Raw genomic sequence first — 16490 nt, 5'->3', positions numbered from 1 at the left:
TATCAGTGCTCCTTTTTTTCACACCAGAAGGCAACTCTGAGGTTTTTTTCATTGCATAACAGCAGATAAAGGCTCTCTAGCAGTGCCTAATAGTTTTTATAGCAATTGCAATGGTTATTATTCTTATTTTCAATATTTTTAGGATTTTTTATTATAGGCGTGAAATTTCATTCCAGGTTCAGTCTTCACAAAACATGATGTAGAATTTTTTCTAATTGATCAATTTTTCCCAGATTTGTATCCAAGCTAGTAGTCACCTAGAACAAGGCTCTTGACATGCATATAGTTAAAAAGTCTGACCTCTGAAGACCAACAAAACATGGTCGCCTGCTGTTTTTTTGTTTTTTTTTCATATGTCTGTCTGCTGAGTGGACACATTAAGAAATATAAGAAATTTGACTGTTCACCCTCAAAGCCAAGGGGGTTACCTTCAATTTAAGACCTGAACCAGGCTCCTGCTATGTTCTGCTGCAGAGATATAACAAATGTTTAAGGAGGAGGAAATTTCAGGCGGAAATTGGCTAAATGTGTCAATGTTAATAACAGGTTAAACAAAATTTGGAAGTGTCAAACATTTTTCTCCTACATTTTAATGTGTGAAAAACAAAACAAAGAGTTTGTTACCTGTCAAGGTAGGTGGGATGTTCACTACCTCATTATTTTTAAAGCAACTTAAAAGGTAAGTGTACAAATGCATAAATTAAGATTCAAACAATTAAAAGACAGTACAACAATCAAACAGCAAACTGGAACTATTTCTGATCAAATAATCTGTTCTCTGATAATAAAGTTGTTGTGAAAAAGTAATGTTACATTGATAGTTCAGGTGGGTAGCTGCGTCAGCATGCGTAGGCTGCAAAGGAACAAGTAATAGGTTTATTCCATGCTGAAAAAAAGTTTTGGCCATGGAGCCTTCTTCAGGTGTGACTCCAGTATTCAATTACTCACCAGTTAAATGAATCTTCAATTCCAACTCGGCTCTTACCTACCCAATTAATCTAATTATTTGCTTAGCCACAACGGTTTAATGTCCTTCCCCAGATCTCTGGGTGCTTCAGAGATAAAAGCCATGTCCCAATTCTTGACCTGCGCCCTAAGCCATTTCTACAAATCCGCACTTCTGTAATGTAGCGCAAGTGTGGACTTCAAGTGCGCCAGTATTAAAGGGCGCACTAGTACAAAAACACCCTCGCGTGACGTCACTGTTTTGTCACACGGCTCAGGAGGGTCGAAATCCAAGTCGGCTGTTAAATTTCGTTGTCTGCTTGCAGTTTGATTAAATTGAATTTTATCTTTTTCAATCCCTGTACAAATGTAGTGATACTGTGTTCATTCATGTTGTAAACTTAACCTCGATTCATAACAGGCGAAGTAAACTAAGGAATCACTGGCAATATTGCTGCTTATTCCAAGCTGTGTACTATTAAATACATTTCATATTGTCTGTCCCAGTACAAAATGACAGTATGAGGAACATAACGCTTTCATTCAACTAAATAAGGTAAACTTGGCTATACCTCAAAGCTTGTACTATAAAATACGAGCACCATTAAATGTTCTGTGTACAGAATACAAAGCTGGTAAATGAATAAATATACATCAGTTGAAATGGGGGTGACGAAATAAAAGCTTTGTCAAAACTTTGTATGTAGAATACATACAGTTTAAATCTAAAGTAGCCTAATGAAGTTTGTTTTTTCAAAAAAATTGTAGCGCTCCGGGGTTCACGTGGGTATGCGCCCTCTCCTCTGCCGCCTCAGGTCGAACCCCCACCATTGGGGACTCGAACCTGGGCCTCCGTTGCACTCGACAGGGACCCAGCCAGCTGAACTAAAGGGAAATCTCCCATCAGCCCGGCGGCTGCGGTCCCTGCTATTCACAGGGAAGGGCGGGGATGTCACCGCGCTGGTAAGCCGGCTCTCACAACCAATGGTGGCCGTATGAGTTACAATATTATGAGTTCTAAAACTTAAAAAAAGTTCAATTGTACCAATACGTGAATATTTTATTCTCCATGGCAACTTCTCTCCGCCTTGATACGTTAGAATGTGGAACGTCACCATTCCGCGAGCAACTGGGGGTAATTCCCTCCAGCGGAGTCCATTCCGATGAAGACTTCAGAGAAGTCTGCATTGGCGGTGCTGGTGAGCACCCTTGTGACAAATTTAGAAATGGAATAACTATTGGATTTTAAGTCTTTTTTTCCTTTCAATAGTTCGGTTTGAAACGATTCACCAGAATGTATTCTTGAGGAGAGTAATGTTTGTGAGATGCTTGCCTTGCCTCGCTTCTTTTAGTCAACTGTTGACTCTTTGTCAACTGCTGCAGTTCAGTTCTACAGAGCTCTGCTGGTTTAAAATGCAGAAAATGAGCTCTAATCGCATAAGATTATTCCAGTTTTGCCACAATGCTCATGTCAAACATGGGCAATCCCTAAAAACAAGAGCTATTTTCGCTTTGTAGGCCACTACATCACCTAGAAATGATCAAGGCTGCTTGACCCTTCTTCTCTTGCCACAGGTTCTGTTCATCTCCCAGAAGCACCAGTGCACCCACAGACACTAGTATTGTTTAAGTGCCCTTTTTATTTTCTAGTGATCTCAACAGTTAACACTGTCCAACACCCAGGACACATTGTACAGTGTCACAGTTCTAGAGCAGTATACAGGATGTGATACTCTTTTATGTGTTTTTGGAATCATACAGGTTTCTTCTGTATAAGCTGCCAGACCACGATAAAGGAAGAGGTCTGCGATACCTCTACATGGATGACCATACCAATGGCTGGGTATATGGGAAGAAATTGGTGAATGACTCCAAGAGTGCAGTGGGGCAGACTTTGCAGCCTTTTTTGTCCTACATTCATAAAAAGGTAAGAAACCTTTATTTATTATTTGTGTCATCTCCCAGAAAGTGAGGTCAGGATATACATTGTCTTTTCGATTTGTTTATTTTCACAGGTTTCTCTTATAATTCAAAAGCCTTTTGTGCAATACAAATACAAACTTTAAGGTAAGTAACATTTTATAATGTACAAGACAGAAGGACACAGAAAATGGGGGGGAAAAAACATCATAGACAGCACAACAAACAATAGAATTGTATCTGTAATACTTGCTGGGTTTGCTTGCTTATTCCTATGATTAAAGCCAAGTGCAATGTTTGCTACATATGCAGGATGTGAATTGTTCATTTTATATATATCTAAAATAAAATATTTTAACATTTACACTATTTCAGGGTAGAACATTTACACGTGTGATTCTGCAGATGTTGTCCAAATCATTGATTCAGTAGAAAACATTTATTTTAGGATTTACTGTGTATGGTCAAGACATGATGGCACGTCCGAAGTATATACTGTGTCTTTAGAATACCAACACCAGCTTTCTGTGTTTTCTGGTTTTAAAACTTGAATCATAAAGCTTTAAAGTATATATTTCCATCTTGTTTTTGTTCATTATTTTTTTTCCCCATTTACATTTCTTTGACTGAGGCATCACATAAGCTAAGAACAAATCGGTTGCCTTCAAAGCTTTTTCTCCTGGTGAAAATCACTGAGTTGAAAAACACTTCTGTAAGTCAATATAATACTGATGTTTATAATAAAAAATTCATCTGCTGGGTAAAACAAAACTAAAGATGCTTGTTGTGGGCTCTATTGAATTGAATTTACAGTAGCCCATTTCTAAATGAATACAGTAAATTAAACTGTTGAGATTAAGAGATAAATGTACAAATGTCCTTTAAAAACATTGAAACTGAAAAACCAGACGGATCAAAAACGATAAGAGATTTGAATATATCTTGTGTGACCTTTTTCAGGGATTGTGATGTTACAGACAGGAGTGTGGCTGGTTCACAGCACCCCAGAACTTCCAGATGTGAAAAATCATTCTACATCATTCTTGCCCTCCAGTGGGCATGAAAATGCACAGACCTTCTTCTGCGGGACTTACACATACAGCACCTTCAAGGACATAGGTAGGCGTTCACATGTACATACAGCTGTGTGAACCTTTTCTTGAACAAGTTTGATAGCTGAGCTTTAGTATGTCCATGGCATTGACATCACAGCTGTCTATCACTTTCTGAAAGCCTTTGGTACAATTTTTCCAGATTTTAAGATTCAAGTATTGGTTATTTGCATTCTTGTTCTGGTTTGGAGCACCTTTTCTTTTCCTATTCTAAATTTACCTGTGGGCAAAAACCAGTCTATTCTGTTATTTTCTGTTGGTGGTTCAATTTCATATGCAAGCTTAATATAACCCTGAGAATAGGTGGACACTAATAGACTTACACCTCATTGTGTATACAGATGAAAATAAATTCCAAAATAGTCTTAGACTTTCTAATTAAATCTAAATGATGTGTATTGTGGCTGCTGAAAATGTATGTCAACATTTTAGAACTTGGAGGATAGTTTAACAAGTGAAAATAAATAAAGGAAACTCTCCAGACTAATGGAAAAAGAAAGGGGGCATTTGACCTGGATGTATGAAAATGCCATGCCTACTCTTGGTTATTTTTCATTCTTGTCTCTACAGCTGTGCAACTCCAGTATATCCATGTATACTCTTTTGACTATCACGTCCCCCAAACCTTCCACAGAGACCTTCAGTGTGTGGCTCAGAGAACATGCTATCCCAGGAAAGAGCCTTGGTTTAAGCAGCTGCCCCTGACATCTTTAGCAGGGTAAACTTTCACCAGCTTTGCAAAATACTCTAGATTTAATGACGGTGAGCACCACTCAAGGCAGAGCTAGAGTCTTCAGAAAAAAAATCAGTAAAGTCTATGGATCACGTTTGTTTACCAACTGATCGCTTCTTTAGAAACTATTCTCCAATTCAAAATACAGAAACAATATTGAACAACACAGTTGCCATGATCCATAAACAATCTCTGTGCTTCATTATTGCAGTTTGTTCCTGGGAAGTGAAAATGTCACATCAGCTATTTTTCTCATTTTAGATATTTGGGATCAATAGTTAATTTTTTGCATGCCTCTACATTTTAAAATCACAAATTAATTATCACAGTTCCAGACCTGTACCAGCTTGGAAGAGATGACAAATGTACTTATTTCTTCAAAATATGTGCTTAACAGCCCCACAGTGATGCTAAGTGTCAGAGTTGGCATAAGTTGTACTAATGGTTTTTCTTTCACTGACAACAGTACAAGAGCACTGGTGCCCAGCTGGTCATAGAGGTTGCAGTTATCGGACGCGTTTGAGATCGCTTGGATATCCCAAAGTGTCCAACCCTGTTGGTGTTGGTATTCAGTGAATTATGTATCACTGCTGAAACTTGGACAACAATTTCTGATTTACTCTGAACAAGCACTTATTGAGCCTCTCAGAATCTGAATTTATTTAATTTTTACAAAGTCTAACTCTATTGTATGTTGGCTGTTTCTAGCCAGCAAGACCCACTTTCTCACAAAGATTTTGTGGAACAATATCCAGTTTATTTTTACTCAAAGCCTTTCCCAATTGAAGATGTATTTATATAAAAAAGCATACTTTGTTTTGGTGAAACTTTCTCAATCTGCCAGCTGGCAACTGAACTTTCCTACATGTTTCTGCGGTTACACTTTAGATTTAAGGTTTCATAGCATCGCTTTCTTTCAAAAGAGATTTTATGGGATGTTAGTAAAGCATCAATTTATATTCAGTAGTAATTTAGGTTTAGGATTTGTGTCTGAGGTAGTTTGTAGGTGCTTTATTAACATTCTGTAAAGCCCAATTCTTGAACAAATTGATTAATAGAATATTTCAATCTTTTATTTATACAACAATTTAAATCAAATGTTTTTCTCTTGGTATGTTGATTTAAACATAAGAAAGGATAAAAATATAACTTGTGTAGCTTCTTTAGATACCATTTAATACCTAAGAACACGAGAGGTTACATTTGGCCCATTTAGCTAATTTCTTAGTAGTTAATTCAAGGATCTCATCCTGCTGTTTCTTGAAAGGAACCAGGACTTAAATAACATGTGCAGTTTGTTCCATTAATCTCAACTAGTTTTGAAAAGAAATTGATTAATTGATCCAAGGATCTCATTCTGCTGTTACTTTAAAGGTTATTGGAAACGGTTGTCATTTAAATACATTTAAAAAAAGGTTATGTAGAAAAGGAACAATCCAGTAAGTTTCAAACACTGCCCTTCAAAAGCAATATGTCACACTTCACACTTGATCTACTGTATATTGGTGGTGCTGATTTAAAAAAGAACGTTCTGGGTAGCAACCAATACAGTACAGCATTCAGAGAGGGGGGGAAGAAATACACATTCACTTGTTCTCGGTTCCAGTTTGACGTTTTGGTAGCAAGTGCACTTCCTGTTTTTGGTTGGGTAGAAAGTGTGTCTGGGACAGATTTACAGGGAACCTGTGACTCTGTTCCGTTTCAGATCTCTACTCAGGTTTGCTGGTTAACTATTTAGGAGACGACTTCTTTGCCAAAAGCTGGGGGAAGCTTCATCAGCCTCTGCCGTCGAATTGCTCTGTGGCGCACAAGGTGTACAACGTGAAGACTATGCAGCTGCCAGAGGCCAGGCCTTTCCGCATCATGGTGGACCACTCCAAGTGGTGTGTGATGAAGGGTGGGGGTCCGCACTGGACCTGCATCGCGAACACAAACCGAGAGATCAGTCAAAGGAGAAGAGGAGGCGGGGCTGTGTGCACAAGCAGGCCTGGAGTGTGGAAGGCCTTCCTCACAGTAGTGACACATTTGAGGACTGCCAGTAACACGTGGCTGGCACAAATAGACAAAGGGCTGTTTTTCAAAAGATACTGCATAGTTTTTCCAAGTCAAAGCAAATGGTGGTAAGTAATATGTAAGAAAACTCTGCAGTAGCTCAAGTAGGTAGTGCGTTAACACGCGTAGGCCGCAAAGGAGAAGAAAAGAAACGGGAACGGACACCTGAAGAAGACTCTACAGCAGGAAGTCAAATTATTTTTGCTGAGGCGATATACAAATATTTCAAATCATAAAAGTACATTCTGTTTGTGTTTCTTTAAAGGCTTGTTTGTAATAAAAGTGCTGGATATGACCTGCCTTCCATTATTCCTGTGGCCCCATTAGGCAGTTCATATCAAACACAAAAACGGACGCTGACATTATATTGATACTAGTAGTCCTGTTCGGCACATATCTGTGATTGTTTCTGTGGATGCGTTTTTTAGAAACCACACAATGGATGAATAATATATATATTTTTACTAGCTAAATCAATAGCACCACAGACTACGTATTGCAAAACACAAGACAACCTATGCAACAGGTGGATAAGGTTAAATAAAAACAATCACCACATCTTCATATACAGTACAGTTACTACATTATTGATCAACTAGAAGCACTGGATTATATGACCGTTTACTCTGTGGAGCTGTCCACTTCGACTGGCTTTGTAATAGGCCTGTACAGTTTAAAAGAGAGTTTATGGTCACATTTTTATAAAGAATAAGGTTACAGTGTCGTGCTGGTGTTTCGACCTGGTAAGAATATCTTAATTCTATTAAACCTTCCAGCATTCCTTAATGATTTACTGATTTTTAAGTCAAAGGCCATACATGTCTCTAATGTCGGGTAGAATTGAGTTTCCCCTTGAAGTCTTGATTTTCTGACCTGCTCAATGCCTGTGACCTCACAGTGATGTCACTCACAGTCGTGTTCTTCTCCAGTGGGTGATCTCTCTTTATAAGCTCAAAGCATGTCAAGCGGGGAAAGACTCTCTCTCATGAGTATGTCAGAGGAGTGTGTGCACATTTCCTCATCCTGTTTCAATTGTGTTATTTTAACCTTTGCTAATCCGATAGGTAAATATTAAACCACATAAGCCATGCCTGGGAATGTAGACAGTGGAAACTGAAAAATGAACTTCACATGGCACAATTTACCATTCTTACCATTTAAAAAATGGCTCTTAGTTTTTAAATAAATGCGTCTAAAAATATACGTGTCTCCACACACCTGAAGAAGGCTTCACAGCCAAAACGTCATATTAGTTTATAGCCGTATCTTTAATTTGTAAAAAGCAGTTTTTTAGCAAAAAAAAATGTATTTCTAATATCACACTTAAAGAGGGAGTACAAACTCCATTGAAACGGATGCCCACAGCCACAATTTAACGGCAGCCGATTGTCAGAGCCACCTGTGAAGTGACAGAGAAAAGCCTAATTTTGCAGGGAAATGGTTGTTCTCTTTGAAAGATTCAATTGAATATATGGTGTGGCGTCGCCGGGGGAAATAGGTGTAAAAGAGATTTAACTCACACCACACTGAACCTCTGTGTTCTTCGTCCGTATGTCTCTCCAAATCCGTTCCGCAATCCGTTGCCAGTATCCTTAAGTCCCCAAATGCGTATGTCCACACTTCTCCACGCCGTATCCAAAACCCATATCCAATAGTCCGTTATTCTTAAATTCCTTCCAGTACACTCCTAAATCTCTCGTTCCTCCAAAACGCTCTCACCTTACCAGCTTCCGCCCGGTTCAGTGCTTCTGTGGCATTTCTATTCCGTTTCCTGACGGAGCTCACCTGTGTCTCATTGTTTCGCCGTATATATCTTTTCCAACAGCGGGTCAGCCGGGTATCCGTGGCGGCCATCTTGCCTAGGTCTATACAGTAGTATAGACAGCATTTCGTTACGAAAATACCAGTTATAAATGACCCTTCCCCTGGCCCTCTTCCAATGGAATTAATATTCTGTTTGAATGTATCTCATGAATGCTGTTAAATGATAGTACCTCTACCGTATTAACTACATGCTTCAAGACTAACATTGAGCAAATTACATTCTAAAGGCTAAATACTGTGTGCAGTACAGTGGGAAATATTGAATTGTTTTAGGAAATAGAAGACAAATTATATTTACAGTGGTCATCCAGAAATAATAAATGTATATACCATAAATTTACTGTGTTGCCAAAGCAGGACAGTTCCCCCTAGTGGAAATATGTTTGCACCGCTTCCCTTGTGCTACAAGAATATTTGCCAGTATCAAATGATCATAATGCATCTCTTCCAGGCTAAAATAAGCAACAGTAAACACTGGTATTTAACTGGAATATAGTAGCATAAGAAGTGGCACAGTGGTGCTGTCTCAGAGCACTGGGGCCTTGAGTTCATCCTCAGATGTGGGGCTTGTATATTCTACAAGTGTTTGCTTGGGTTGTCTTCAAGTAATTGGCTTTTGTGAAAATTGTCCCTGGTGTGAGTGAATCCTGCCTCTGGCTCTCCTGCAACCCTGTATTGGATAATGCAGTTAGAAAATGGATGGATTCAAGCCTTCATTACCTTTATAGAATTATTTCCTTTTACCACTAGTTTTAGTACTGGAAACCACTGCAATTTTAAGTCATATCCATTGAGCTATGAACTATTTTACCTTTTGTATACCCTCCTGAAACAGTGCTGCTGCGCATTCCATGCAAAAAACACTACATCCATTCGGTTACCAGAAAGGATCATTAAAACACTAAAGAAAACATACTCATTAAGCACAATTTGAGACTTTACATCTCATTTAATATGGAGACCATAGACTGACACTGACTCAATACATCCAGTGAAAGTGGGTCAAGCTTTTAGAGACAACCTGTAGAGTCTCACTGTCAGTCTCCGAGTCTGCAGAATGATTAAGATGCACAATCTCTGGGGTGGGAATTCTTTCTTCTTGGCTTATTTGCCGATAAGGGAGAGTTGACACATTCAAGAACACCATCCACAATTCAGAGGCAAGGTGATTAGGAGACTCTCCTCCGGCTCCTCTTTTCATCATACAGGGAGATGGCTGGGAGCAGCACTCGGATAATGGACACTGCCACCCACGCCACCATGTCATTCAGTTCTTCCATCGTTATCTGTTTTAAAGCAACAACAAATGTAGGTTAACCACGGAGGACTAACGTTGTCTTTTATTGCTTTTAACAGGGTGTCAGCTGAGCATTAGACAGGATTCATCCATTCTCCCAGCAAACAGTGATAGGCTGATTTCTTTAAAGGTCTTATTTTTCCCCGACTTCTCCTTGGAATACGTCATATTCTATTCTCATTTTTTCTACAGCCTAGAAGCCTATTCTGGACTTTTCTTCCATTTGCTTTCCCTTCTTACCTCTCTCCCAAAACCAAAGCATTGTGCATTTTAATACACTGTATTACAATTAAAACACAAGACGAAAGGTTCTTATAAATGTAGCCTGGCAAAGAATAATTAGCACAGGACACATTTTGGGTTCTTTATTTCTAGGCGAGTATGTGGTCTGATATGTTCCTGGTTTAAAAAAATAAAAAAGACATAACGATATTTCTATATACACAAAATACGGCAGTGGTTCACGCAGCGCGTTCAGAAATAAGCCGCTCACCTCTCAGCCCTCACCGAGAACTACATTACGATAATTAGTACGATACCTACAATTGCGAACACTTACACGGTGCTAAACATAAGTCCCTGTAAAGAATGAAGGAAGAGAAAATACAAGGAGCATGTGAAACCCATTACTAACAAACCAATAAACAGATATCCCCAGCCCGAGTAGTTGCCTAAATACTCTACTGCTTCAGTGTACTCCGTTAAAATCCAATATCCATCTTGCTAATCTTGTCTCAATCCTATGAAATACCCCTCTATACTCATTTAGGGAAATGACACCGTATTTACCGTTACGACTCTGTAGAAGTTACGGGTTCTTTTTAACGGTAACTCACTGCTTCTTAGTCCCTACTGCCCATGCGCAGAACGCTGGACTCAACCGTCAGGAACCGCCATCTAGTGGATTTGGAATAACTCCGCTATTCACCACTGGGTCACAAAATAGCTACAAATTGGTTTCTGGTACTAAATCCGTGTTTCGAAAATCATACTGCTTGGGGCACATTGCATTCTCTTCTTCTGAAGAGATACCAAGGGTTTTGAGTCCCAGCTGGGTTTCTTCACAAGTCTCTTTCATAGGAACCCAATTCCAACAAATTACATACAGTAATTTCTGATTTTCTCGGGCAATGCAATAGATGCTATTAATGGAATACAAGTACATTTTAAAAGACAACCTTAGATAATGTGACAATCAGTGCACTTTTCAGTCCTTCAGATATCCCTTGTGGTGTCTCCGGGGGAAAGTTTATGCAAATGAGAGAAGTACTCACACCACACTTTTCTTTCCTGAGTTTCGTGGCGTTTCTTCCTCCAACTATCTTCCAAATCCAGTCCGTAATCCGCTCTCTTAATCCTGTTCCAATCCGAGTTCCAAAAGTCCGTAATAAACCATAAACCATAAACCATAAACCATAAACCATAAACCATAAACCATAAACCATAAACCATAAACCATAAACCATAAACCATAAACCATAAACCTTTTCTCCCTTCAGTAGTCCGTTATTCCTTAGTCCGACCTTTCACATAAACCTCTTTCCTCTCTATCTTTCTCCCTGTTCACTGCCTCCGGGGCACTTATATTTCGGTTCCTGATGCGGCTCAGCTGTGTCTCATTGTTTCTCAGGGTAGACCCTTTCCATATACGGGTCAGCTGATTCTTTTTGGCAGCCATTTTGCTCAGGTCCATATCTAGTATTTTAACTAGGTCATTCTGAAAATACCTGTTATGAATGACCCTTCCCCTGGTCATCTTACACCCTTTACTTGGCTGGCCTGTAATGTGGGTGTTATATTCTATGATTTTCTTCTTGTTTTATTTATTACCTTGTCCAGTAGGTGGCAGAATTAGTACAGTAAGGGACTAGGCTTAAGGAGCAATATTTTTTAATCAAGCTGACATCTTCCTCTAAAATATGTTTTTTATTCGGTAGTGGTATGAAAAACACAACCTGAAAATATAGTAATGAAAATGAAAAGTCAAGCTTGTGCAACCAGGTGATGTGCAGCTGGGCACGGGAATCGGGAACAGCGCCTCGTGCGGGCTGGTAGACCCTCGCTTCCAGCCTGCTGTCCGCCTGACTTTCTCTCCCATGGTTCTTTCTAATTTGTTAGGTAAGATCTGAAGTAATAAGGCTTTTTTAAAAGGTCTGTAAATTTATGTTTACTGATGTCATAGTTTCGGTTTAAGGTTTACTCGTTTATATTTGTTTTAAGAGTATCAAAAGTGTATTCGGGCTCTGCGGGTTATCAGAGACGAAATTGAACTTCGTTAGCTAACTGTGTTAAGTCGCTAGATGAAAACTGTCTGTGTGTTGTGAGTTAATTTCTTAGTGAGTTGAGTTGTTATGTTGTGTCGCGTTTAAATGGTGTTATAGTAAACAGGGGAAAACAACATGTACGAGGGTAGGAGTCAGACTCTTGCTACCAGCCTGCTGTAAACCTGACTTGTACGTATTTCTGGAAACGCTCCCTTATTTTCTTCTATTTTTTAGAAAATAAACTTTAAAAAAGGGAGCCGTGTATGAGTTCCTCTTGCGCACGCCGGTGAGTGCACAAGATCAACGGTAAAGCTGCCAGAACTGAGAGGGACCCGCTAGAGGTCACCACAGCCAGGCAGAATAGGGACTGTGACGTAAACTTGAGTAGTGCGTTATGGGAGTTGTAGTTCATAAAGCCAACGCTATGTCCGTGAGCAACTATAGCCAGTTCTAAAACCCGGCTCCCCTTAAGTAAGGATTACACTTGCATTCCAGGCTTTTCTATGGAAGCCCGTTTCCGCCAGGGAGTAAAAAAAACGCGCTATGGTATCTCAGAATTGCAACTTAGCAACTCAGAATTCTGACTTAGTAACTCTTTATATCTCACATTTGCGAGTTCGAAATAGCCCATATTTCATTGTCTGTCCTTTTGTTATTGTAACGGATTCGGGTTCTAGGGCTTGTGCCCTCGCCGCTCCCACCCTAGTTCGTACCTCACTGCATTGGCTCGAACCCAGCTCCTGAGTTGTTGAGGACAAGACCCGTATAACTATATATGGCTACAATACCAGAATTGACCATAATTAAAATTGCATTTCTACACTTCTTTTCCATCCCAAAGGATTAGAGGTGTAACTTATTAAAAGGCAAATCGTGTGTTATATTTTTGGGGTCTCTCGGCTCCACTGGCAGAGCCAGACTGTTTGGGACGTGTGACCACACAGGTTTGATACCGTGAAGGCTTTGAGTTAGAATGGCGACATTCAAATTAAACATTAAATCGGACATCGCCCTTTTGTCTGGATTTTCTCATTAAAACCTAATTATTAATATATATATAAAAAAACAAGTCCGTACAGGGACGAATACTGTAGCTTCCCTGCTGCAGCTTTTAATGACGTCTTTACTTGTACACGCTGGATACGTCAGATAAGGCAACTGCTTTGCAGATCTGACGTAATAGACAACATTTTGGTTATACCGTGGTTTATGCTCAAGTCCGTATTATACAAAATAAAGTTTTACCGCTCACGAACACGACGGATTTGTTTTCAAAATAGATTAATTAATTAATGGATTAATGGAACGATATCAGGGATAAAAATGGAGAGAAAGAAACCGGGATCTGGAGCTGTGAGTGTACTATCCATACGTTTATATATTTGAACTTTTAGGTAGTGAATTTAAAAAAAAAATCAGCATTAGTTTAGCTTTAAAATGTAAGGTTTAGTAAAACAGTAAAAACGTACACCTCGTAGTAATATTTCTAATACTGTTTTAAAAGCTCTAGAAGGTAAAATAAATGGAACATGATTTTAAAATTCCAGCTATGTGTTCTATTTCTGAAATCGTGGGTTAATAATTTATTGTTAACCCTTTCTGTATTTTATGGGAATATACGTACTGTACTTTTCTTTTGTTCTCTTAAGATGTCTTGGGTGAGAATATGCCTTCCCAATCTAAAACTCTAAACAGACTTAGAGAATCAACTCGTTTGTGCAGAAGAAAAAAAAAGAATGTTATGAACTGATTTAGCCCTCTGAACACCCTAGGGTAACTCTTCTTACCTATCTATAAAAAGATATGTCAGGAACCGTGGCCTTTAAATGCAGGGACTGCTTTTAAAAGTTAGTTTTGTAGCTGATTATGCCACCTAGCAATTCTAAAGACCTTTTCCCCCAGCAACAAGTTCTTTTTATCTTCCAGAACCACTAGTGCATCCACAGACCAGAAGTCATCCTACATAATTTCCATTTGTATTACAGTACTTTGCAATTCCAGTATCTATCATAGCCTAATCCACAGAACAAATATTACAACTTATCCACCAGAGGTACTTACTTACTCACAGAACATATTGCAGACCAGATCAAGAGCCCCATTTGACCCCAGTTACCAAAACCAGAGTTCCAAAGGAAAAGTCCAGCTGCAAATATTCTCCCAAACCCAGCCCCAGTTGGAGACCTGGTGTGCCTGCTTCTGTCATAGCAAAGAAACTCTGTGTAGTCTTAGGGATCCTCCTCAGTCCTGACTGAGTCTGTTTGTTAATATGCCCCCCAATTTGTCTCTGAGTCAATTTTTTGAGTAGAGAGGGGGGGAAGACAATGCTAAAGCCTTCCTCCCTTGCTCACTGTAGAGAGTCCCTGGTGTCCAAACCCTCTCCTGGGTGCTGTGGTACAAATTGGTTATTCCTGTTTCTTCTGTTTCTGTGTGCTCTGGCTCTGTCACTGGGGTTATTAAAGCCCCCCTACCTTTCTTTGGGGGGGGGGGGGGGGGGGGTTGATAGTTTTGGGTGTAAGCAGAGCTAACTTCTTGGGGCTCATTGATCAAATGGCTATATACAGATGGCCAGGTGTAAGATTGCTCTAGAACATTCTAGATTTTCTAGAATTGTTATGTTCTAGATCCACCTCCTCAGTCTGAGGCTCGGCTAGGCCAGTTTTGACATTCCATGTGTCTTCTCTGAACTGTGTGGTAATTAACAATGTTTGCAATAGCATCTTTGATCAGTAGGAAGCCCCAGAACAAAGAAAGACACATATTACCACCCTCATTGAAGTCACTGGTCATTCTATACAAACTTCTATGCAAAGTCAACATTGTCCTTGATAGCTGCTGTTGCCCCCACACCCATTTTATTTCACTCTGTGACAGATGAAATCATTTCTGCCATCAGCTCTGCTTGTCTTTTCTGGCGTTTTGGCTGTGGTTCTGTGAGGTACGATAGCTATGTTCTGTGTTTCAGGGCTGCTACACCATGCTGTATGCACTGCAGGGAGAGCAGCAGCTGTTGGAGAGACCCGTCGGCACTAAACTGCCGTTAATCCCAGGGTCTAAACCTCAATTTTGCAGGACTGCTCTTTCGGAGAAAGTAAGTGTAACCTAAAATGAAAAGCATGAATACATTTATTCTTATTTAAATCCAAACATTTAAATTGTAAAAAATGACATGTTTATTCATGGTTTTCTTTCTTTTTAGGGGTAAACCAACATGTAAAATTGTATAATATGAAATGATACCTGGGACACATTAACACATTTCTGTGTGTGTTAGTATAATGTGGTTGCTGTAATGATTAAACTGTAAGCAAGCTGTCTTCCCTTGACATCTTTGTGCATATAACATCAGGAGTAAGGTTATATATTTTTCTAGACGCAGTATATTGATCACATTATTGAAATTCAGCTGTACTGTATGCCTTAAAGCTTATTGTGCTTACTGTCTTTTTGCAATGTAGATATTTTTAGTTGGCTACAATGACTGAGAAATTGGAATTTGATTTTCAAGAACGTAGAAAAAAATGATAACAGCGATTCTGGAGTAGTCTTCCAAGAAACTGGCGACCGCCTTCGGAGGGGGGAGAAAAAAAACATTCTCATTTTTATGTTCAGAAACATAGGGGGATACATATCTGTGTTTACCTGTACATATCATGTTTTAATAAAATACTTACCTTCTATTTCAGCTGCACCAGCCATCTCCTGACTTCACTCTGACTGATCCCCACGGTTTCCTTTTGGATTCGAAGTACAACAGCCTCCATGACCCCCACCTGCGCACCTATTACCATCGCAAGGGCATGCAGGAGTCTCTGCAGAACAGAGGCTTAATCAATGAGCAGAAGAAAGTAAGGCTATTTGGAGTTTGTGCAAAGAATGAGTCTTTTTTGGTATGGTGAAGGAGTGAGGTGTTGTCAAAAAAAATAGACCAGGTTCTATCTCATTTAGCTGTAATAGTTTCCAGTAGCGTGATTTAACTCATGTCTGCACTCCAGCATAGATGTATTCGGTGGGAAGGCCTTTGGTTGTAATCAAAGCATGTAATAGTAGATGTAATCAAAGCAGGCCTATGGTTTGTGCTAAAGTCCTTATGCTCAATAGATATTCAAACACAGAGTACTTGACTGTGCTCTAGATTTGTAAAATAAAAATAAAAACATTTAACCTCCTAGACAGTACTTGAAACATGTTTTGTCTGTTTTCAGGTCCTCTGCTCTTTGAAAGAATACAATCAATATCATAACTACCTTAGCAATGTGAAGTTGCAGTATGACAAAAATTATGTGACTAAACAGGTAAGTGTGATGTTTTTAAACAACCGTCCATCTGATTCTGACTCTTCA

The 16490-nt window shown here is 39.3% G+C and overlaps 1 long non-coding RNA gene across 1 annotated transcript; it reads right to left on the bottom strand.

Annotated features, from left to right (window-relative positions):
- Window positions 1-9505: 9505 nt before the first annotated feature.
- On the bottom strand, window positions 9506-10874 carry LOC138241232 (uncharacterized). Its single transcript, XR_011190419.1, has 2 exons — window positions 10673-10874; window positions 9506-9872 (listed from the first exon to the last, which is right to left on the bottom strand). It is a non-coding gene; the product is annotated as an uncharacterized lncRNA (long non-coding RNA).
- Between the last annotated feature and the right edge of the window lie 5616 nt (window positions 10875-16490).

The sequence above is a fragment of the Lepisosteus oculatus genome, chromosome 9 (genome assembly GCF_040954835.1).
Source record: "Lepisosteus oculatus isolate fLepOcu1 chromosome 9, fLepOcu1.hap2, whole genome shotgun sequence".
Taxonomy (NCBI): domain Eukaryota; kingdom Metazoa; phylum Chordata; class Actinopteri; order Semionotiformes; family Lepisosteidae; genus Lepisosteus; species Lepisosteus oculatus.
The sequence above is the reverse complement of the archived record's forward strand: the minus strand, read 5'-3'. Positions and strand labels throughout refer to the sequence as shown.